Below are 24,179 nucleotides of genomic sequence, written 5' to 3' on the forward strand. Positions count from 1 at the left end.
TAATGGGTGAATTTAGTTTTGTCATGGAATACTTTGGTTTCTCCATCTATGGTAATTGAGAGTTTGGCTGGGTATAGTATCCTGGGCTGGAATTTGTGTTCTCTTAGTGTCTGTATAACATCTGTCCAGGCTCTTCTGGCTTTCATAGTCTCTGGTGAAAAATCTGGTGTAATTCTGATAGATTTGCCTTTATATGTTACTTGACCTTTTTCCCTTACTGCTTTTAGTGTTCTATCTTTATTTAGTGTATTTGTTGTTCTGATTATTATGTGTCGGGAGGAATTTCTTTTCTGGTCCAGTCTATTTGGAGTTCTGTAGGCTTCTTGTATGTTCATGGGCATCTCTTTCTTTAGATTTGGGAAGGTTTCTTCAATAATTTTGTTGAAGATATTTGCTGGTCCTTTGAGTTGAAAATCTTCATTCTCATCCACTCCTATTATCCGTAGGTTTGGTCTTCTCATTGTGTCCTGGATTTCCTGGATTTTTTGAGTTAGGATCTTTTTGCATTTTCCATTTTCTTTGATTGTTGTGCCGATGTTCTCTATGGAATCTTCTGCACCTGAGATTCTCTCTTTCATCTCTAGTATTCTGTTGCTGATGCTGGCATCTATTGTTCTAGATTTCTTTCCTAGGGTTTCTATCTCCAGCGTTGCCTCACTTTGGGTTTTCTTTATTGTGTCTACTTCCCTTTTTAGGTCTAGTATGGTTTTGTTCATTTCCATCACCTGTTTGGATGTGTTTTCCTGTTTTTCTATAAGGACTTCTACCTGTTTGGTTGTGTTTTCCTGTTTTTCTTTAAGGACTTGTAACTCTTTAGCAGTGTTCTCCTGTATTTCTTTAAGTGAGTTATTAAAATCCTTCTTTATGTCCTCTACCATCATCATGAGATACGCTTTTAAATCCAGGTCTACCTTTTCAGGTGTGTTAGGGTGCCCTGGACTGGGCAAAGTGGGCATTCTGGGTTCTGATGATGGTGAGTGGTCCTGGTTTCTGTTAGTAGGATTGTTACGTTTACCTTTCGCCATCTGGCAATCTCTGGAGTTAGTTGTTATAGTTGTCTTTGTTTAGAGATTGTTCTTCTGGTGATTTTGTTACCCTCTAGCAGCAGACGTGGGAGACTAGCTCTTTCCTCTGAGTTTCAGTGGTCAGAGCAGTCTCTGCAGGCAAGCTCTCCTCTTTCAGGGAAGGTGCACAGTTATCTGGTGTTTGGACCTCCTCCTGGCTGAAGATGAAGGCCCAAAACAGGACCTTTCCCAGAAGCTGTGTTGCTTTGGCCAGGAAGGTGGCCGGTTGTCTGGAGCCGAAGATGGCGCTGCCTCAGAAGCTCTGTGGCTCTCGTCTGTCCCAGAAACTGCTGGCCTCTGTATTCCACACCCTCACCCGTGCAGCCTGCCCTCCACGGAGTCCGGGAACCAAGGTGGCTCCCGCGGGAGCCTGAGGCAGAAACCTCTCGGGCCGGGCGGACCCCTGTGCTCTCACCAGGAAGGTGGCCGGTTGAATGGAGCCGAAGATGGCGCTGCCTCAGAAGCTCTCTGGCTCTCGCCTGACCCAGAAAGTCCTCTTTCACATTTTTATTTATTTAAACGTTATTTTATATTTCGTCATTCTTGCAAATTTCACATTTGCTAATAATATAATATGGTAACATCTATCTCTCATCTCCCTTCATATCTTCTCCAACCCATATATCCTATCTATCTATCTATCTATCTACCTACCTACCTACCTACCACCTCTCTAACCATCTTCATCTCACCAACTTACTGAGTCCTGTATAAGCTGCCCTCATGTACATTTCAAAGACAGGGTCTCATGTAATACAGACTGGCCTCAAACTGACAATGTGGCTGAGGATTCTGATAGTCCTGCCTGCTGCTGCTGAGCTGTGGGTTACAGGTATTCACATCTGCTTTAATTACTGTCAGTTTTTTTAAAATATTTTTTATTACGTATTTTCCTCAATTACATTTCCAATGCTCTCCCAAAAGTCCCCCATATCCTCCCCCCCCAACTTCCCTACCCACCCATTCCCATTTTTTGGCCCTGGCGTTCCCCTGTACTGGGGCATATAAAGTTTGTGTGTCCAATGGGCCTCTCTTTCCAGTGATGGCCGACTAGGCCATCTTTTGATACATATGCAGCTAGAGTCAAGAGCTCCGGGGTACTGGTTAGTTCATAATGTTGTTCCACCTATAGGGTTGCAGATCCCTTTAGCTCCTTGGGTACTTTCTCTAGCTTCTCCATTGGGGGCCCTGTGATCCATCCAATAGCTGACTGTGAGCATCCACTTCTGTGTTTGCTAGGCCCTGGCCTAGTCTCACAAGAGACAGCTATATCTCGGACCTTTCAGCAAAATCTTGCTAGTTATGCAATGGTGCCAGCGTTTGGAAGCTGATTTTGGGGTGGATCCCTGGATATGGCAGTCTCTAGATGGTCTATCCTTTCGTCACAGCTCCAAACTTTGTCTCTGTAACTCCTTCCATGGGTGTTTTGTTCCCAATTCTAAGAAGGGGCACAGTGTCCCGACTTTGGTTTTCATTCTTCTTGAGTTTCATGCGTTTAGCAATTTGTATCTTGGTGCCTTATTAACTAGAACATTTTTGTTGTTTGTTTTATATCTGGAGATCCTAATAAATTTCATCTAATTCATTTTTAATATAAATTGACATTTTAAACACTCATAGAACCTGTATGCCTCATCTTCTTGATTCTTTAGAAAGGCCATCATCAATTTGTCAATGTTTATTGCCCAATATGCACAAACCAGAAAAACTGAACTGTTGATTTGTTTAGTTGAGATTTATTTTAGATAACAAGTTTCAAATGGTGACTTTGATAATCCTGCAACTTATCTGCAATGTAAAGAAGACTAGACAACAGCTTACATGTTGACCTGTGATCAGTCTACATCCCTAGCTCTGGAGGTACAGTGAGTGGGGATTCCCAGCAGGGCTGGAATTCCCTTCAATGTCCTCACAACTGATGAGCCTCTCCCTTGTTGACTTCTTTTCAATAAAGAAAAGATGTTAAAAGATGCTTCTAATGGCTGTGATTAGCTAATAATGGGTTCTGTTCAAAACAGAAATTGGCCCTGCAAAGGAGGCGACCTCTTTTATCATCCTTGCTGTGCTCTGTGTTGCAGCCACAGCTTCCTTTGCTAGTCCAGCTTGCTTCTCTAGGAAAGGTAATTGCAGTTAGAATTGAAGTCTATGGACTGTGTCCCGCTGCCTCTCTAATGTGTGATGTGGAGGGGAGGATAACGCCTGTGCGTTCTCCTTGTTTAGAAGATTCATGTTTATCTAATGTGAAGTCAATATTATTGTCCAGGAAGAGTTAGGGGATTGCTAACGATCTACCAGGGAGTGCTCCTGAGTGCCCCTGCCTACGCTCCAGTGACTCAGAAACCACTTAGCTCACCCGGAGGCCCATCTCCCTTCACACCTCAGCACAGCCCATCATGCACTGCATCTGAAAATGATCTGCAGTAAAATATCTCACAGAGTTCTAATGACGGGTGGGGCTGAGATACACAGGGAACGAAAAGCACCAGCAACCTCTCCACAAAGCTCTGATTCACAGACTGCCCACACATGAAGGAAGGGATTGAGGGATACCAGGATGCTTCCTCTTTTCTAGGAACTAATAGAAGCTGGCTGGCAGCCAAAACATCCCAGGTCTGAAACACACCCAAGTGCTCTTTCCTCTAACTTTTATGTTAAGATACATAGCATAGTATATAGAATCCTAATTTTATACAGAAGCCAAAAAAGTGCTAAGGGAGTTAGTAATTATTTTTATGTGTATTATATTTGGCAATTGTGAGAAATAGAACATGATGCTTATAGAAATTCACGGGCTTATATTATAGTACCTGACCACACACACACACACACACACACACACACACACACACACACAATGGCTTATTTGGGTATGGAAATTGAAGCTTGCCAAATCTCTTCTGTCTGTTCTATCACCAACATGCTAGTGACCCAGGAAAAGGCTGGTTCGTTTCTGTTTAAGTTCAAAGGCAAGAGAAATGCCATAGTGCTAAGGCTTTGTGTTCCAGGGCCACCAGACATAAGGAATTCTCCCTTATGTCAATGTTGGTCTTATAGTCTAGACTTCCAACCAACTGGATACCCACCCACACAGCAGAGGACAGTGCTTTGCCTACCCAACTTATTCAAGTATGAAACTCTTTCAAAACTACCCCCATATAATTCATAGAAAAATGATTATCCAAATATGAGGGTGCTGTGTGAGCCTGTCAAATGGATTTATAAGACAAACTATTTCAGTCTAGTGAGTTGGTTCAATAGGTAAAAACCACTTGCTTCCAAAGCTAAGCCAATGATAGCTGACTTTTGCAAATTGTCTTCATAGATGGGTTATGGCACGCATGTACACACACACACACACACACACACACACACACATGTACACACACTAAAACGTTAATCCACACATATATACATATATGTATTGTACATATACATACATACAGATCTTATTTGTATACATAAGTAAAGGTATTGATAGATTTGTAAGAATAGTCATAGAAAAATAATGGTGAAATTTTTCTTTTAATGTAGAGGACATGGTGCTCTAAGCAGAAACATTGCCTCTTAACAAGCAACAGTAGTAGGAACAGAAAATTCTGGGGGGAGGGGTAGAAAAGGAGTTTCACAGGGAATTCTCAAGACAATGAAAAGAAAGTTAAGTGAGAACTTTTTGGGATAAGAAAAGAGAGTGTTTGACAGATGAGACAAATAAAGACAATCTTTCCCTGGGGCCTCTGTGGCCTCTGTGCCCCGAGTGAATCAGACCCGGAGCATCCTTTGAATTCTGTGGTTGCTGCTCATGTACAGGGGATTTGCCAGCTCTCTCCCTGACCAACCCACTGCAGTGTCTGTCTGCACATTTTGCATTAATCATACACGCATGGCACTTCCTGTTTAATCACTTGGCAATTATCTGGTTTATATCTTCTGTTTTCATCTTCTAAACAAGATTTGCCTCATCAGATCTTACAATTGCATTTGACATGGTGACGAATAGTTGAATTATTTGTTCCCTACAAATGTAATTATTTACCATGTAATTTCCAGGAAGACACAGCTTCCAAGTGTTCATATAAGATTCACTGTGCAATTACCAGACTCACCACCATCCTGCTTCACAGCTGAAAAGACTTTGAGGACAGCCATCAGAAAGACACTGAGGGAGTTGCTGTCCAACGAGGAGGAGGCAATACTGTGTGGAGCGCATAGGTGACTTCCTGTTAGCTGTCAGTCTGCTTTATGACTTTCTGGGGAAATCGCTTAATTTCTCCCTGTGTCAGGCACTTCAACCAGCACACGAAGAAACAAAAGGGAAGGAAGGCTCTGGTGAGGAATTAGAATGAACTGAGAAAAAAAAATGAGTATATGCAGTTTTCCTTGTTATTAAGAGAAGTTTGCTGGTTTTGTGCAATATTCCTTTCAAGGGTCAGGATTCTTCTGTGGGTAGGAATTTGGAAAACCCCACTGCAGACAAATCCTTCGAAGAGTATAAGGAGTCTAGATTGGCATAACCTTGCCTTTGCGACTGAGGAGATGTACTTTTGAGCTACTGAGAAAGCAGGTTGGAGATTTCTTACAGGCAGAGACAGGGAGGTAGAGAGAACATAGTGCTGAAAGAAAGAATCATATAGCAAGTACAGAGTAGAATTTAACAAAGAGATGTAAAAAGTTTATTCTCTCTCTCTCTCTCTCTCTCTCTCTCTCTCTCTCTCTCTCCCCCTCTCTCTCCCCCTCTCTCTCTCTCTCTGTCTCTCTCTCTCTCATCTTTTATAGTCCAGACTTTATCCGAGTCCGGTCTGGTCCACACTCTGACTGTTCCACATCTGACACCGCCTCCCCCCAGCTTCCCCTTCCCTTCCCCACTCCCCAGTCTCCAAGAGGATGTCCTCACCTCCACCCCTACCCCACCAGACCTCCCCACTCCCTGTGGCTTCAAGTCTCTAGATGATTAGATGCATCTTCTCTGACTGAGTCTAGACTCCGCAGTCCTCTGATATTTATGTGTTTGGGGCCTCACATCAGCTGGTGTATGCTGCCTGGTTGGTGGCTCAGTGTCTTAAGAGATCCCGGGGGTCCAGGTTAATTGAGACTGCTGGTCTTCCTATAGGTTCGCCCTCCTCCTCAGCTTCTTCTAACTTTTCCTTAACTCAACCACAGGGGGCACCAGCTTCTGTCCATTGGTTGGTTGTAAATAGCTGCATCTGACTCTTTCAGCTGCTTGTTGGGCCTTTCAGAGGGCAGTCATGATAGGTCATTGTCTGTAAGCACACCATAGCATCAGTAATAGTGTCAGGCCTTAGGGCCTTCCCCTGAGCTGGATCTCACTTTAAGCCTGTCACTGGATGCCCTTTTCCTCAGGCACCTCTCCATTTCTAACCCTGCAGTTCTTTCAGACAGGAACAACTCTGGGTCTGAATTTTTGACTGTGGGATTGCATCCCTCTACTGTAAAAAGTTTTATCTTGTATGTGTGAGAAAGAAACTAGCAATGCTGACTGTTGAAAGAATTTCAATGCTATCATGATTAAACCATCACCCATGAGACACAGGTAACATCCCATTTCTTCTTGGTCTACATTTTTTCTTGTCATATATTTGATCCTATGGGAATTCTCTGGAAGGTTTGCTTAAGTGTGGTGAACAACATGGGAAGTGTGCAAGGTAGCCGGACTTCAAGTATGCAACTCATAAATGCCTGAGTCCTCACCTGCTATTTACTGTCTCCCTAACTATGGGACAACTGAATTCCCCAGACTTACATGTCCACTTCAAAGCCCCTGATTAATAAAAGGATAATTGTCTAAAGAGGCTGCTGAATGTTAGAGACTGAATATTCCTGTTATTTTACTTTTACCACTGTGATCTTGTAATATTTTTTATGTTACAAGATTTTTTTAAAAAATGTATTTTCTGTATGTGTTCTCTATCTGTGTGTATGCCTGCAAGTCAGAAGAGGGCATCAAATCCTATTATACATGATCACGAGCTACCATGTGGTTGCTTGGAATTGAACTCAGGAGCCATGGGAGAAAAGCCAGTTCTCTTAACTGATGAGCCATCTCTCCAGTCCCAACATTTTATAGGAAGCTTTTACAATAGCTTTTGGCATTGAGTAGAAAAAGGAAAGATTGGACTTCCATCTGCTTGGAATTTAAAATTTAAATTTCCCTTAATTTGGTTAAGTTGCAACATACGAACATCTGGTTGGTTAAATGATTTTATCCCTTAAATAAAGATATTTGGCTTGCTTTCTCTTGTTATTCCTTCCTCCAAGCCTAATTGTTTCTTGTTTGGTCATTGCAGGTGAAATTCTTCTTACTTTAATGGGTACAGGATTCATGGAAATACAGGGGAGACCTGTTCAACAACAACTTGCATATTCCTAAAACTATTCTATATCTGAAAGTAGGTATTGGAAAATTTGTATATATATTTATACATATATGTGTGTATGTATACATGTATATGTGTACAAAACATTTACATGTATGCTTATGTATGTATGTATATATACATCTGTATATACACACATATATATTTATTTATAGTGCATAAATATTTATAGTGTATATATGGGGCTTTTATTTTAGCCTGTAAGCTCCTTGCTCATCTTGCTTTGTGAAACGATATTTCACTGGCCAGGAGGTCTCTCATTCGGCAAGTTTCACTAGCTGGTGATCCTCAGCAATATATGTTTTTCTGCCGCTATAGTGGACTTTTAAAATGTGGGTTCTGGGGATCTAACTCAGGCCTTTACCTCTCAGGACAAGCATTTTACTGACTGAGCTCATGTTAGTGGTGCCATTTTCCAAAATGTGCACAAATCAATTATTCTCCCATCTCCAGTGTTCCTGGTTATTGCAAGTAGCAGCTTCATAGAGACTTTGACTCCTGGGCTTTGGAAGCACTTTGCTAGGCCCATTCTTTCAATTAATTTCCTTCCTGTGTTTCTTGTGTTTTAACCACCACCCCCTTGAAGGTTTTGACAACCAGTCCTTCCACCAAGGATGCCTTTTCTAATTATCTTCATGGCTTGTTGCTCTCCCTTTTTCAAGCTTGTGTTCAGTTCTTAGATGTGCCCATGAGACTTTTTCTGGCGTCCTAATTAAACATTTTAGCTCTAGTCTTAACGTTTTTGTCTCCCTCCCTTGCTGTGGTTTTTCACTATTTGTCATCGTATGTAATACTACTTTAGTTTTGATTTTTCTCAATACAAACTCCTTGAGGATAGATCATTTGGTAGTGTGTCTATGCCTTCTTACAGGGCCTGGCATAGTGCCAGCTCAAATCAGGAGCTTTATATGGACTTGTGCATTGAATAATTGAAAGTTAAGAAATCAAATCAAAATCAGTCATTTTATGAACATTTTGTTGAAATGTAAAAAGTGGAACGATTAGATCCTTGGGTTCTCTAAGGCAGCTCCCATGTTGTCCTTCTGGTTCTCCTTTCTCAAAGGCAACTCCCATGTTGGCCTTCTGATCCTTCTTTCTTAGTAGCCACTGAAGTGCTCAAACTTCTACGCAATTCACTAAGGAGGCTCTCTCAGTTGTAGTAGAGGAGAATCTCTGTACCTTTAGTGAAAATTCTGTAAAATAACTACTCAGAAAATGATGAGAAATTTAAAATGAAAAAGATATGAGGTCCACACTGTTTTTTTTCATTGTTTACCCAGGAAATGTCTGTGTGGCCTAGGTGTTTTCATTGCTCTTCTGTTTGTACATATTTTCTCTCTGTGCAAACAGTTATTCTGGACAAGATAATTTTAATTATAGAATAGTTTACCAGTCTGTTTGTGATGATGCAATATCAAAATATAGTAGAGAACTATAATTACATGTGTAATACTGAAAAACACCCATTCATGAAAATATATACTCATTTTAAAAGATTTATTCTAGTGGTATATCTGTGTACGTACATGTGCAGGTGTCCACAGCAGCCATAAAATTATGTTGGATTCCCTGGAGCTGAAATTGGACCTCTGGAATGGATATGCTCTTCATCACCTGGAAGCTGTCACAGAACTGAACTTGGACCTTCTGCAAGAACATCACTGCTCTTAATCATGGAGCCAGGATACAAGACCCTAGAGAAGAGGTTCAGAAGTGATAGTCCCCAAAGAGAAATTACCAATAACTCTCATTCCTTTCCCATCAAAACCCTATACTTTGATCAGTTTCCTACAGCCTATCTAGTTATGAATCATCTCTCTAGTCCTTATATATTTCAAACTATAAAGCTTCCAGTAGTGAGAGAATCAACCAGTGCTCTTTCCCTTTGGCTCTGTACAGTCCTCCACATCACTTTCTGGAAACACATTTTTTTCCCTTTTATTTCACTGGAAGCTGTAACTGTTTTACACGTTTGATTTTTTTTAAACAATGTCACATTCAGAAAGACGAAGTCTTCAAACATATTATATTTGGTTAGCAAACATGAAAGGCTGTGAGATAGCATATAATGCAAACTATTTTCAAATTGGATTTAGGAATTAGAGTGACAGAGGGAATGGATTCTAGGTTTGAAGAACAAACATTGAATATGGCTTGTTCATTGTTGGCCACACTGATTAGATTAAATGCCACATTTTAATGCACAGTTTAAATATTGGGCTTCGGCTTTCTTCTTTTGATTAAAGTTGTTTGCTTGACTGTGATGATTAAATATGGGTTAAAAAATATAACCTTTGTTTAATCTATTGTGACCATTTTTTCCCTTTCTAGATTGAGAAAAGAACAGGTAGCAATGATCTGTTAATGCTGATTGATGGGGGAGTATATTCACCTGACGGTGAATCCAGGAAGCAAGGAGAGAGTGAGAAAGGACTTTGGGGAAGACATGATTTCTAACAGACTACTCCCAATGGCCCGTTCTTTCTATGATGTTTACATCTTAGGTTTCCATCAGCTCCCTGTAGCCTATCAAGTTATGAATGTGCCTGTGAATGGATTCATTTAGAAGATCAGAGATTTCATGATCCAGCTGCTTCCCCAAATTCCCACTTAGGAGTCTGCTGCACTGCTGACTAAGACGTCACTCATGTCACCTTGAGTGCTATTCCAAATGCAAACCCTAGCAATTCTTTTACATATTTTAATTTCTTTCTTTAATATTTTCCAGGTAGAATAGGATGCATAGTTTACTTATAAAGAACAACAACAACAAGAACAATAACAAAACAAGTCTTAGAAGCTTGCACAAAGTTTTAAGTTCATTTAGCAGTTACAAAAGGGAAGAAAAAAGAAAAAAAAAGGCAGACTGGGGTGGATGCTTTTGGCCTCAAATCTAGAAACAACGCACATCATTCCTGTGTTTAAACAACACGTGTGAAAAGTTTCAGGATCCATAAAATAAAATTATTGATTTTCAGAAAATGAGATAAAATGGGAAAATAATGGAAGTTGAAACAATAGCACTCATCTAGAGAAATCCAATGTCCCCTTGTATTTTTGCCATTATCTCTCCCATCCTTTGTTTGGTAACCATGATTGGTTGATTGATGATGAGAGAGAAAAGGAGATAGCTGAGAAGCTATTGCAAAAACCTTCTGCTCTGTCCACTGCTGTGTGCTAGCTTAGGAAGGAGGGAAGGGAGAAGCACGCTTGCATATGGCAGGGTCTGGGGTTTAAATGGAGACTAGAGATTCTTTCCAACTTACTGTACCTTGGCCACTTCTTTAGATCAATTTTATAGGAAGTTCTTGGTCTATTTCAAAGTTACTTGTTGTGTAGTTTCCTCTGAACTGAGACAATCTCTTCTAGGAGGGCATTGAAGGAGAGTGGCCATAAGATTCAGGAAACTAAGCAAACTCACAGGGCTCAGGAAACAAAGAAAACTTCAAAGATCACAGGTTCCTTGTACAGACAAGGCAGCAGCTCTGCACACAGTTGCTGGGAGAGGAGAGGCGGTCTCAGATGTCTGTAAAGGGCTCTAGAGATGCAGCTTTAGTGGAACTCAAACTCATTTGCTTAACTAGATTTACATGGCTGGAATTTCTTTTTTATTTCTTTTCTTTTTCTTTTCTTTTTGTTATTCTTCTTGTGTTTTTTGTTTGTTTGATTGGTTGATTGGTGGTGGCTCCCTTGCAATGAATAGGTACATTATTTTGTTTTAAGATCTCTTAGGAGAAAAATCACACAACAGCAGTTCTTATACATACTTAGGCAAGTGTGGGCATGTCTTTACTTTTTGAAAACAAAGCAGTGTAAGTGTGTGTGTGTGTGTGTGTGTGTGTGTGTGTGTGTGTGTGTCTTTTCTTTTCCCGAGGAAGGAGTTTAGGACTTAGATCAAGTTCATGAGGCTATAAAAAAACTGAAAATAAAAAATAGTGTGGCAATCTGTCATATAAGATTGGAAAAATAGGTGGGGACTTTATACAAATGTGCTTATATATAAACACATAATGCACATATGTTCTTAGCTTCATTTCTGTTCTACTCCCTTCTGACCCCGACCCTAGCCCCCTGCTTCCTCGTGTCTTCTTTCCTTTCCCAGATGAAGTCTTGTGTAGCCTAAGCTTGCCTCTAACCTGCAGTGTATCAGGGAATGACCTTGAAATTCTGATCCTCCGGCCTCCACATCCCAAGTGCTGGGATTGCTGCATACCTCACATCACCATGCCTGATTTATAAGATGCTGGGAAATGAATCTGAGCCCAAGATTTATATTTTACTGGGTTCTTTTGAAGGTCAAAAAGATCTTTAATTAAAAGGATTACTTCATCACATACTGTATGACTAATTATTGGAAGTGAATATATCGGAGGATCCTTTGGAATCCCCTCAAATTACTGTGTCATTTTCTTGCTACTCAATGCACTCCTTGGTTTAGCTGTCCATACGAATAAGGCCAGTGCTTGTGGGCTCTGCTCCATGGTTTTATATTAAAGTGGCTTTAGGTTATTCTGACCTGATTTAAGCCCTCATGTTCTTTTCTGAGCATGACTCTAATTCTGATTGTTCACATTGTTCTAAGCTAGAGTAAATGCTCCCCAGAGATGGAGGCTATAACACTTGTCAAGGAGTGTGTGCCTGATTCATCGCCTAACCTTACAGTTCTTTGTGCCATGCTAAGCACTCCATGGGTTCTCAATAAATATTAATAGAATGGAATTGAATTTACACTTTACTCATTCCACAAATAGGTTAAAGGAAGATTAACAATGTCACAGCAATACTAGCAGGCTCGAGTAAAGAATAGCTGTATACATCTTGCAATGTCTTGAATTTGTACAACAAAAGTGCCATATTCTGGAAAAATCTAAAGCCAGAGGGGAAAAATGTTTCTAATGTGTTACCTGCACTTATTATTTGAAAGAGATTTGTTCATTTAGATCATGATTATTAATGCTCCCTCATAGCAAATGAGCACAAAAAATCCCATTGAGGATTTAATAATTTTTCTGTACGCTTTCTAATTCTTTTTGTAAATTATTTAACTTTTAAGTGTGTGCAAAAGTGTGTGTGTGTATCTGTGTATGGGTAGGTGTGTATGAGTGCAGGCACCTACAGAGAGGCCAAAAGGGCATTGGATACCCTGGAGCTAGAGTTTCAGGCTATTGTAAGCTGTCCCAACACGAGTGCTTGGGACCATACTCAGATGCCTGGCAGAAGCACCGTGTACTCTTGACTACTGAGCCACTAATTACTTACTAAACAAGAGAATAAGGTGCAGAATAACGTGGTAATGACCCATGGCACAGTGTAAGGCTATGCTGCAAAGCAGTCTATTGAACACATTCTTAGGCTGGGCATTCTGGGGGCGAATATATAGCCAAAGATACTTAACTTGGTTTCTTTTCTATACTTTGATTTATGCCTTGAAATGAAATAAAAGTGAAACAAGTTCCCTCTCACTTATGAGCATCAAAATTTTATAAGCACTGCTTTTAATCTGTAGCTACAAATGCTCTCTGTGTCCCTGTAAGGAAACTGACGTGCCTTATAAAAAATATTACATGTGAGAATCTAACACTCAGAATACTCTTTTTTTTTAGTTTTGTAATTCAAATAAACACACCATTGCTAAATTCCTTATATTTGATTTTTTATTTTAAGAGCATTGAACCGATTACTCACCACTCACCTGAGATTTCTCAACTAGTACATACTTTTTCAATTAGTAGATATGCCTAGTATAGAGTATTTCAGATTAAATAAGAATTGAGAAAAGGCACTCTATCTAGCATTATTTTGTAGAATAATATTCCATTTTTATATTAAAAGTATCTGAAGGGTTTGCCATAAAAAGTGAAATTGCTTCTGTAGAATACAATAAAGTAAAGACTTTTTATGAAGAACTTAACCTTAGACTTGTTGGTTTGAGGAGTGTTTCTCTAGGTTCTAAAACTCCAGCCTCCTATAGGGTTGCAGATCCCTTCAGCTCCTTGGGTTCTTTCTCTAGCTCCTCCATTGGGGGCCCTGTGATCCATCCATTAGCTGACTGTGAGCATCAACTTCTGTGTTTGCTAGGCCCCGGCATAGTCTCACAAGAGACAGCTACATCTGGGTCCTTTCGATAAAATCTTGCTAGGGTATGCAATGGTGTCAGCGTTTGGATGCTGATTATGGGGTGGATCCCTGGATATGGCCCATTGGACACGCAAACTTTGTATGCCCCAGTACAGGGGAATGCCAGGGCCAAAAAGGGGGAGTGGGTGGGTAGGGGAGTGGGGGTGGGTGGGTATGGGGGACTTTTGGTATAGCATTGGAAACGTAAATGAGCTAAATACCTAATAAAAAATGGAAAAATAATAATAAAAAAAATTTAAAAAATAAATAAATAAAACTCCACCCTCCATAATGGCAGCAGTTCCAAGCAGCAGAGTGAGCAGTAATTCAACTGCTCTATGACTTCGACTGGAAAAATGAACAACTCAGAACCTCCATGACTTTTTCTGGCCCCTTATATCTCTTATTTTGAAAATATCTTGTGATGACATGAACAAGAAATCCTCTTCACCAACTCATATATTGGACCTACTGGTCCCTGGTTGGTGGTACTCTTGTGGGAAGTCAAGAACCCTGTATTAGTCAGGGTTCTCTAGAGTCACAGAACTTATGGATAATTTCTAAATAGTAAAGGAATTTATTGATGACTTACAGTCGGCAGCCCAATTCCCAACAATGGTTCAGTCGCAGCTGTGAATGGAAGTCCAAGGATCTAGCAGTTACTCAGTCTCACGCAGCAAGCAGGCGAAGGAGCAAGAGCAAGAGCTAGACTCCCTTCTTCCAATGTCCTTATATTGTCTCCAGCAGAAGGTGTAGTCCAGATTAAAGGTGTGTTCCTTAAACTCGGAGATTCAATCTTCTGGAATCCATAGCCACTATGGCTTAAGATCTTCAAACCAAGATCCAGATAAGGATCTCCAAGCCTCCAGATAAGGGTCACTGGTGAGCCTTCCAATTCCGGATTGTAGTCATTCCAAATATAGTCAAGTTGACAACCAGGAATAACCACTACAATCCACCCCTTGTCAACTTGACACAAATAATATCTCATGTTCACATGAAACAATAACAAGGTTGTAAATACGCCTAACATGATATAACTATCCCTCGTACAATCGCAAACACATTAGTAAATTTACAATGGGCATTCATATTACTTTATAATCCTCGTTTCTGCAACTGGTTACGTGGCCTTAATTGGTATTTATAACTACCTTCCTCTACTACCCATTCTGTATTTCCTTCACCTTCAGCCAGCACCTCAGCAGGTCTTGGCTCTTTTCCTGGAGGATTGACCCATACCTTCATTCCTGATGGGTCTGCATCCTTTGTCATCCTGCTTGGATTAGGCTGTTGTAGTTTCCCATTGACTTTAATCACAGGACATGGTAGTACTAAGAGACGCCCTAAGGGATCTCCTACACTCCAGACATAATCTTGCTTACCACCATTGTGAAGAGGTAATCCAATTTCCCCATGGTAATCTGGATCTATCACCCCTCCTAACACTGTTATTCCTTTTTTAGCCTGTTGGTTTAAGGGCATTAGAAGCCCAAAATGACCAGGGGGAAGTCTGAGCTTCCAGTTCAATGGAATGTTTGTTGTAGCTCCTGGTAGGAGCATTCCCCTCTCTGGAGCCAAAACTTCTAGGCCAGCAGAACCTAGAGTTATGGGGACAGGAAGCAAAAATTTTCCTAGAGGGTCACAAGGAGTGATAGTAAGTGGAACTATTCCCTTTTCCACCCCTTGATTCCTGGACCCATGAATCCTGGCTATGGGTGAAACTGTACCATATATCGAGCGCTGATTCAAAGCATATACTGCCTTCTGAAGAACTCTACCCCAGCCTTCCAAGCTGTTACCACCTAATTGGCGCTGTAACTGCGTCTTCAAAAGGCCATTCCATCTTTCTATCAGACCAGCTGCTTCAGGATGATGGGGAATGTGGTAAGACCAGTGAATTCCATGATCGTGGGCCCACTGTCGTACTTCTCTGGCTGTGAAGTGAGTTCCTTGGTCAGAAGCAATACTGTGTGGAATACCATGACGATAGATAAGGCATTCTGTCAGTCCGTGAATGGTGGTTTTAGCAGAGGCATTACGTGCAGGAAAGGCAAATCCATAACCAGAATAAGTATCTACTCCAGTAAGAACAAAACGCTGTCCTTTCCACGAAGGAAGTGGTCCAATGTAGTCAACCTGCCACCAGGTTGCTGGCTGGTCACCTCGAGGAATGGTGCCATATCTGGGGCTCAGTGTTGGTTTCTGCTGTTGGCAGATCTGGCAATCAGCAGCAGCTGTAGCCAGGTCAGCTTTGGTGAGTGGAAGCCCGTGTTGCTGAGCCCAAGCATAACCTCCATCTCGACCACCATGGCCACTTTGTTCATGTGCCCATTGAGCAATGACAGGGATGGCTGGGGAGAGAGGCTGACTGTCCACAGAACGGGTCATCTTATCCACTTGATTATTGAACTCCTCCTCGGCTGAAGTCACCTTTTGGTGAGCATTTACATGGGACACAAATATCTTCACATCCTTTGCCCATTTGGAGAGATCTATCCACATACTTCTTCCCCAGATGTCTTTCTCACCAATTTTCCAATTGTGATCTTTCCAAGTCCCTGACCATCCAGCCAATCCATTGGCTACAGCCCATGAGTCGGTGAATAATCGTACATCTGGCCATTTCTTCTTGCAAACAAACTGTAATACCATGTGTACTGCCCGAAGTTCTGCCCACTGTGAAGATTTCCCTTCACCTGTGTCTTTCAAGGTTGTCCCAGAAAGGGGTTGTAATGCTGCAGCTGTCCACTTCTGGGTGGTGCCTGCATAACGTGCAGAGCCATCAGTAAACCAGGCTCTAGTCTTCTCCTCTTCGGTCAGTTGATCATAGGGAACACCCCATGAGGCTATAGGCGCATGTTTGGCAGCAGATGGCATTGTAACAGGAGTAGAAACCATAGGCATTTGAGCAACTTCTTCATGTAACTTGCTTGTGCCTTCAGGACCTGCTCTGGCCCGATCACGTATGTACCACTTCCATTTGATAATAGACTGCTGCTGTGCACGTCCCACTTTATGACTTGCAGGGTCTGATAGTACCCAGCTCATGATGGGTAGTTCAGGTCGCATAGTAACTTGGTGTCCTATTGTCAAACGTTCAGTTTCCACTAAGGCCCAATAGCAGGCCAAGAGCTGTTTTTCAAAGGGAGAATAGTTGTCTGCAGATGATGGTAGAGCTTTGCTCCAAAATCCCAAAGGTCTTTTCTGTGATTCACCTACAGGAGCCTGCCAGAGGCTCCAAACAGCATCTCTATCAGCCACAGACACCTCAAGTACCATCGGGTCTGCTGGGTCATATGGTCCAAGTGGTAGAGCAGCCTGCACAGCAGCCTGGACCTGTTGAAGGGCCTTCTCCTGTTCCAGGCCCCACACAAAGCTAGCAGCTTTCCGAGTCACTTGGTAAATAGGCCTAAGTAACACACCCAAGTGAGGGATGTGTTGTCTCCAGAATCCAAATAGGCCCACTAAACGTTGTGCTTCTTTCTTGGTTGTAGGAGGGGCCAGGTGCAATAACTTATCTTTCACCTTAGAAGGAATATCTCTGCATGCTCCACACCACTGGACTCCTAAGAATTTCACTGAGGTAGATGGTCCTTGAATTTTGGTTGGATTTATTTCCCATCCTCTGATACGCATATGTGTTACCAATGAGTCCAAAGTGGTTGCTACTTCCTGCTCACTTGGTCCAATCAGCATAATGTCGTCAATATAGTGCACCAATGTGATATTTTGTGGAAGATCCAAACGATCAAGATCCCTTCTAACTAAATTATGACACAGGGCAGGAGAGTTAATATATCCTTGAGGCAAAACTGTGAAGGTATACTGTTGGCCTTGCCAACTGAAAGCAAATTGCTTCTGGTGGTCCTTATGGACAGGTACTGAGAAGAAGGCATTTGCCAGATCAATAGCCGCATACCAGGTGCCAGGAGATGTGTTAATTTGCTCAAGTAACGAAACTACATCTGGTACAGCAGCTGCAATTGGAGTTACCACCTGATTTAGTTTTCGATAATCAACTGTCATTCTCCATGATCCATCTGTTTTCTGCACTGGCCAGATAGGAGAGTTAAACGGAGATGTGGTGGGAACCACCACCCCTGCATCTTTCAAGTCCTTGATAGTGGCAGTAATTTCTGCAATTCCTCCAGGAATACGATACTGTTTTTGATTCACTATTTTCTTTGGCAGAGGCAACTCTAAAGGCTTCCATTTGGCCTTTCCAACCATAATAGCCCTCACTCTACAGTTCAGGGAACCAATATGAGAATTCTGCCAATTTCTGAGTATATCTATCCCAATTATACATTCTGGAACTGGGGAAATCACCACAGGATGTGTCCGGGGACCTATTGGACCTACTGTGAGTCGGACATCAGTCAAAACTCCATTAATCACCTGTCCTCCATAAGCCCCTACTTTAACTGGAGGTCCACAATGTTTCTTGGGATCCCCTGGGATCAGTGTCAACTCAGAACCAGTATCCAGCAGACCCCGAAAAGTCTGATTATTTCCTTTTCCCCAGTGTACAGTTACCCTTGTAAAAGGCCGTAGGTCCCTCTGGGGAAGAACTGGAGAAAGGGTAACAGCAAAACCTTTGAGTGTCTTATCAAGATCCTTCCTCAGTGGAACCTGGCCACCCCTTCATTCAAGGGGTTCTGGATCTGCAAACTGTCTCAAGTCTGGAAATTGATTCACTGGCCGAGATTGCTGTTTACCACGATCTAATGTAGCCTTTCTTTCATTTGGCTGTTTACCACGATCTAATGTAGCCTTTCTTTCATTTGTTTGAGAATTCTTCTGCTTATACAGATCAAACAAATATGCAGTAGGCTTCCTATGTATTTCATTCCTGGAAACACCATGATTGGTTAGCCAGTACCAAAGGTCCAACCGAGTCATGCCATTATAAATTTCACCTCTCCTGTGCTGACCATTACGGGTATGTTATTATAAACATTCTTTTGTCTACGCTGTCCATTATAATAACTAGAATCACCTTGTCTCTGGCGATTCAATGCTGCCACCTGGCCCTTGTTACCTCGGAATCCAACTAAATCCAGTGAATTTAATTCATCTAATTGAGCAGAAGCATCTCCAATGCTAAGATCTGGCACAAGGAAAAGGGAAAGAACAAAACCCTTCAAATGTGCTGGTGCCCCTCTCACCAATTTGCGTCTTATAGAGCTAGTGAAAGGCATATCTTCTGGACCTTCCCATTGTGGACAATTATGCTTTACACAATATATCCACTCTAGCATTGCAATTTCCCTAAGTCTTAAAATCCCTTCATCAACACTAAGCCACGGAATATCAGGCATCTCCAAGTCATTTCCAGTAGGCCATCTTTTGATAAACACCTCAGCCAACCATTCAAACAAACTTTTGACACCTTTTTTAACTATGCGAGCTTCCGTATTAAACCTAGAATCTCTACTCAGAGGACCCATGTCAATAAACTCAGCCTGCTCTAGTTTTATGTTCCTTCCACCCTTATCCCACACCCTTAAAATCCATTCCCACACATATTCACCAGGTTTCTGCTTGAATGAATTAGCAAACTCATTAAGCTCCTTAGTAGTGTAGCGAATTTCCTCATGGACTACACTTTCTACCTCCCCTCTAGGAGCCTGTTTTGCTTTGAGTCTGGTTACAGGTCTAGAAGAAACTATTGGTGGGCCGTGAGCAGACTCTGCAAAATTAATTTCCTCATGTGGGGAAGGCATTATTTCAAGAGGTGGGGCTGAGGGTACTACTTCCTCAGGTGGGGCAAATCCTTGAGAATCTGAGGATTCAAAATTCTCAGCTTCAACATGGTCTTCCCACACATCCCCGTCCCATGTTGTAGGATCCCATTCTTTGCCAATTAGAGCCCTTACTTTAACTGTCGACACACTCTGAGGCTGAGACTTGAATTTTCGCTGTAGTTCAGCCAACCTTACAATGAGAGTTTCTGTTTGATTTTCTGCAACTTGAGCTCTATTGCTACAAGAGAGAAGATTCTCCTCAAGGACACACTTAGCAACTTTTAGATCGTTTACTTGTGTCTGGAGACTTTCGATTTTATCACACAACTCCTTCCTTTCATTCATCATTTTTTCCACAGATACTAAGAGCAGCCAGCCAGTAAAATCATTTTCCGATTTTTTCCCCATCTTGTAGAAAGCTTTGTGCACTGAATCACCTAATTCATTAAGAAAATCAAGGTCATTAGCTTCTTTAAGTTCGGAATATAGTTTCAACCATGGGTCTTCAAAATTCTCTGAGCTCCCAGGAGGGAGAGAGTCTGGAGAGGTTTCAATAGTTGAAAGTGCTGGTGGATCAACAAGCCAATTCCAGTATTTTAAAAGATTCATCCTTGTACTTCTGTTACTCTAGAACCACTCCTGGTACCAACTTCTGTATTAGTCAGGGTTCTCTAGAGTCACAGAACTTATGGATAATTTCTAAATAGTAAAGGAATTTATTGATGACTTACAGTCGGCAGCCCAATTCCCAACAATGGTTCAGTCGCAGCTGTGAATGGAAGTCCAAGGATCTAGCAGTTACTCAGTCTCACGCAGCAAGCAGGCGAAGGAGCAAGAGCAAGAGCTAGACTCCCTTCTTCCAATGTCCTTATATTGTCTCCAGCAGAAGGTGTAGCCCAGATTAAAGGTGTGTCCCACCACACCTTTAATCCCAGATGAAAGGCGTAGCCCAGATTAAAGGTGTGTTCCTTAAACTCGGAGATTCAATCTTCTGGAATCCATAGCCACTATGGCTTAAGATCTTCAAACCAAGATCCAGATAAGGATCTCCAAGCCTCCAGATAAGGGTCACTGGTGAGCCTTCCAATTCCGGATTGTAGTCATTCCAAATATAGTCAAGTTGACAACCAGGAATAACCACTACAAACCCTTTAGGAACTAGACTCTTGTTGGAGCAAGCATGTCATCGGGGGCAGGCTTTTCAGTTTAAAACATCTTCCGACTCCAGCTCCCAGTTTAATGTCTGCTTCTCGTTTCTGGTTGAGGGTGTGCTCTCTCAGCTTCCTGTTCTGGCTGCCCTGAGGGTCACGTGTTTCCATGCTCCTGCGCCCTCCCACTAGAACACGCCACACTGCTACCCCTCTGGAACCACAGACCAAATCAAACACTCCTAGAAGTTGCTTGTGGCAATGATGTCTTATCATAGCAATAGAAAATAGCAATACATATCTTACTTTTACTGACATAGGTAAACTGCACACATGAACAGAATCAATCATGCCACTGACTCCATAATGTATAATGTGTATTAATCAAGCCCTACCTCTGTCTATCTAACCCTCAAGTTCTGAACCTTTAACAATACTTTTCTGCCTTGAGGCTGTCCATTTATCAGCATTTGCATGTGCCAGAGAACAAACAAGGTACCAGTCATAGTTTTTCTGAACCTTCCGAGTTGTCATTTTTCCAGTGGAATTCATACAGCAGTTGCATCACTGTTTGTTGTACCGTTTGGAACTGCTGCCAATATGGAAACTGGCATTTCTTGATTCTGGGTTGCTTTATTACGCAGTTGCACCACAATACCCATCTTCTTAAAAAAGAAAAACTCCATTTAGACATTGTATTTACTACTCTATGTAAGAGATATGATGAAGGAATACATCTTATTAGTTCTTTCCTCACCCAAAACATTTCTGAAGAATAAACATTCACTTTTCATGACAATAATCTTAAAAATTAATACATTATTTATTTTTTAAGAATTTCAAACATCTATAAAGTACATTTTGATCATCAAATTTGCCTACTGCCCCTTCTACCTCCCCACATCCAAACAACTCTTTGTTCCAACTTCATGTCCTTATTTAGTAGGCTGTTGCCTTAAGGGCTCAGCTACCTTACCAATCATATGTCTGTATTAAGCAATAAAAAGCTCAGTGAGTTTAATTGGTGTTGCACATAATACCAATCTGTTAGAAAACAGGTGCTCACTGGAGCAGTAGTGGTGTGACTTCTAGGGGTAACCAACCACTTTAAAACTTGTACTTGGGGCCTGCTCTGTATGGGGGACTTCATTCCTGGTACTGGAGCCAACAGCCCATTGGACTAAGGAAATTATAGGCCTTGGTGGAAGACCTACAATTAAATTGTTTTGCTAAACAATCATGTTGTCAAACTACCTTCTAAATATTCTTGCATAATTTAAAAATAGGGCTTAGTTAGTGTTTTACTCTTGTGATCCTACACCATGACTAAGACGACTCTTATAAGGACAACATTTAATTGGGGCTGGCTTACAGGTTCAGAGGTTCAGTCTATTATGGTCAAGGTGGGAACATGGCAGCATCCAGGCAAGCATGGTGCAGGAGGAGCTGAGAGTTCTACATCTTTATCTGAAGGCTGCTAGCAGAATACTGACTTCCAGGCAACTAGGACAAAGCCCATGCCCACAGTTACACACCTACTTCAACAAGGCCACACCTACTCCAATAGGGCCACACCCTCTATTATTGCCACTCCCTGGGCCAAGCATATGCAAACCACCATAAATAGTAAACCAAAATAATGGTAAGTTTTGATGAATAAAAGTCATGTTACATTTCCTTATTCTAGAAATCAGAGGAAAATGTTTCATTGCATAAATTAATTTGATCCCTTGGGAAGTAAAATTTGAGTTTGAAAACTTTTAAAATATAGTATTTAATAACTTTTGACAATTTCAAGCAACATATTTTGATCATATTCATCCCAACTCCTCCTCAAAACTTTTCCTAGATCCAGCTTTACTTCTCTAATTCTCACCTCCTTCATTTCTGATTTTTACATAAAAATTAATAACCCATTGGGTCCAATTTGTGCTGCTTGCATACTCTTTGATGTGAAGTCATCTATTGGAGCATGTCAATCTACTCCCTTAATGAAAACTAATTCTCCCTTCCTTAGCAGCTACCAATTATCCATAGAAGACTCCAGGAAGATTCTCCATGGTTTTCTAGATAAGAGAAATTAATTGAGCAATACTACCCAGTAAAATTCTATTTTTTTTTCCTGATGGAAATGCATAGACAATTTATGTTAGAAGTAGAACAACATAGATCACTCATATGGTCTTTCTTCTCTTTCTAGAAGCATCACAAAAATACAAAGTAATACACAATGTACAAAAATCATTACAGTCATGTTTTAATAATCAATTATGATGGAAATGTGTATGGATATTTTTCTGTATACTTTTTCTTTATTTGAAATTGTAGTAATTTTTCCGAACCCAAAATGCAAACTATAATATATGGCTTTGTTTCTTTTGTTTCCTTATTTTAAATTGTCAAATAAAGTGCCAAAATTTTCCCCAATGAAATATCTATTTTCAAAATTTTACAAGTCTGAATAACTGATTAAAACTTCTGTGAACTGCTGAAAAGTTGCAGATTAGAGACTTAACATCATGGGCTATCTCCTAATAGACATTTTGTGTGTGTGGTGTGTGTTTGTGTGTGTGTGATTATGAGGTAAAATCCCTTTTTGGTACAAACACATACTTAGCTTCAATCAACTCAAAGTTTAAGAGTGTCATCAGACAGCATCCGAGGCCAATAGTAGAAACTCACATTTCCATAGCTTCCTATCTGTTGTTCCTACCAATATATTGAAAATCCATTCATGTCTCACATTCTTTGTTTTATTATATACAAGTCTAGTATACTATACACAAACACTAAATGGCTATTTAAGAGTCTAGAGATAGACCAAGGTAATTAGTCTCTAATCTGCAACATTTCAGTTTATCACAGTCACAGAAGATCTAAATTAGTCAATCAGCCTTGTAAAAAGTAGAGCATAGATGCTGTATTGGGGAGGGGGATGGGACTTGAGTTGACAATTTAAAATAAGGAACAATCTTAAAATGTTACATCACTGGAGCAATATATCTGTGGTAACCTGACTCTGTGTTCCAGGGCCATGTCATTTATATTGGGTTCAGAATAAAATATCTCCTAATACCTTTGAGGAGAGAGATATGGTTTTACATCATCAAAGCACAAGGCATGACAAAATGACCTTTCTGTACATTTCTCGAGCTAAGCTCAAGGCTGTATACTTAATGTTATTTTAGTTTTGACAATTCACCATAACTTCAGGCTATGGATTAGTTTCTAGGCCTATTAACTCTGACTAGAGTGTCTTGGGTTCACTTGGAAATAGAAATATAGTATCTACCCTGCTTCTCTGAGAGATCCCTGAGTACCAGCAAAGGTTGTTCTCGTCAGATTTATGTTTCACCCATTCAAAAGATATTTAAGACGTTTTGATTCTCCTCTGTGCAGGGGAATAACAAAATGAAAGGGAATCATTGGCCTTCATGAAATATCTGCCCAGTGGGGGAGAATGCCCATTCAAACAGAAACAAACACACGATGATACAGGAATGAATGCAGTCCCTCTCCTCAGACTGGGGCAATCAGGAAAGACTCCAGAAGAGGTTATAACTCACATAAATGTGACAGATGAGGCACGGTATTGATAATGAGGGCAAGTGAGACTTCTAAGTAAAGCAATTATCATGGAATTTCAGGAGTATGACTTCTCCCTAAGCAGCTGCAGGAGCAGCTGCCCATGTGTAGCTCCCTGCTATC

The 24,179-nt window shown here is 41.0% G+C and overlaps 1 long non-coding RNA gene across 1 annotated transcript in view; it reads right to left on the reverse strand.

Moving 5' to 3' along the window:
- Gm40662 overlaps positions 1–21,869 on the reverse strand; it is an 80,544-nt gene extending 58,675 nt beyond the window's left edge. Inside the window, exons 1-2 of the long non-coding RNA XR_873113.1 lie at positions 21,844–21,869; positions 8,983–9,150 (exon numbers count right to left, since the gene is read on the reverse strand). This is a non-coding gene — a long non-coding RNA (predicted gene, 40662). The remainder of the gene's footprint in view (positions 1–8,982; positions 9,151–21,843) is intronic.
- Between the last annotated feature and the right edge of the window lie 2,310 nt (positions 21,870–24,179).

The sequence above is a fragment of the Mus musculus genome, chromosome 13 (genome assembly GCF_000001635.26).
Source record: "Mus musculus strain C57BL/6J chromosome 13, GRCm38.p6 C57BL/6J".
Lineage (NCBI taxonomy): Eukaryota > Metazoa > Chordata > Mammalia > Rodentia > Muridae > Mus > Mus musculus.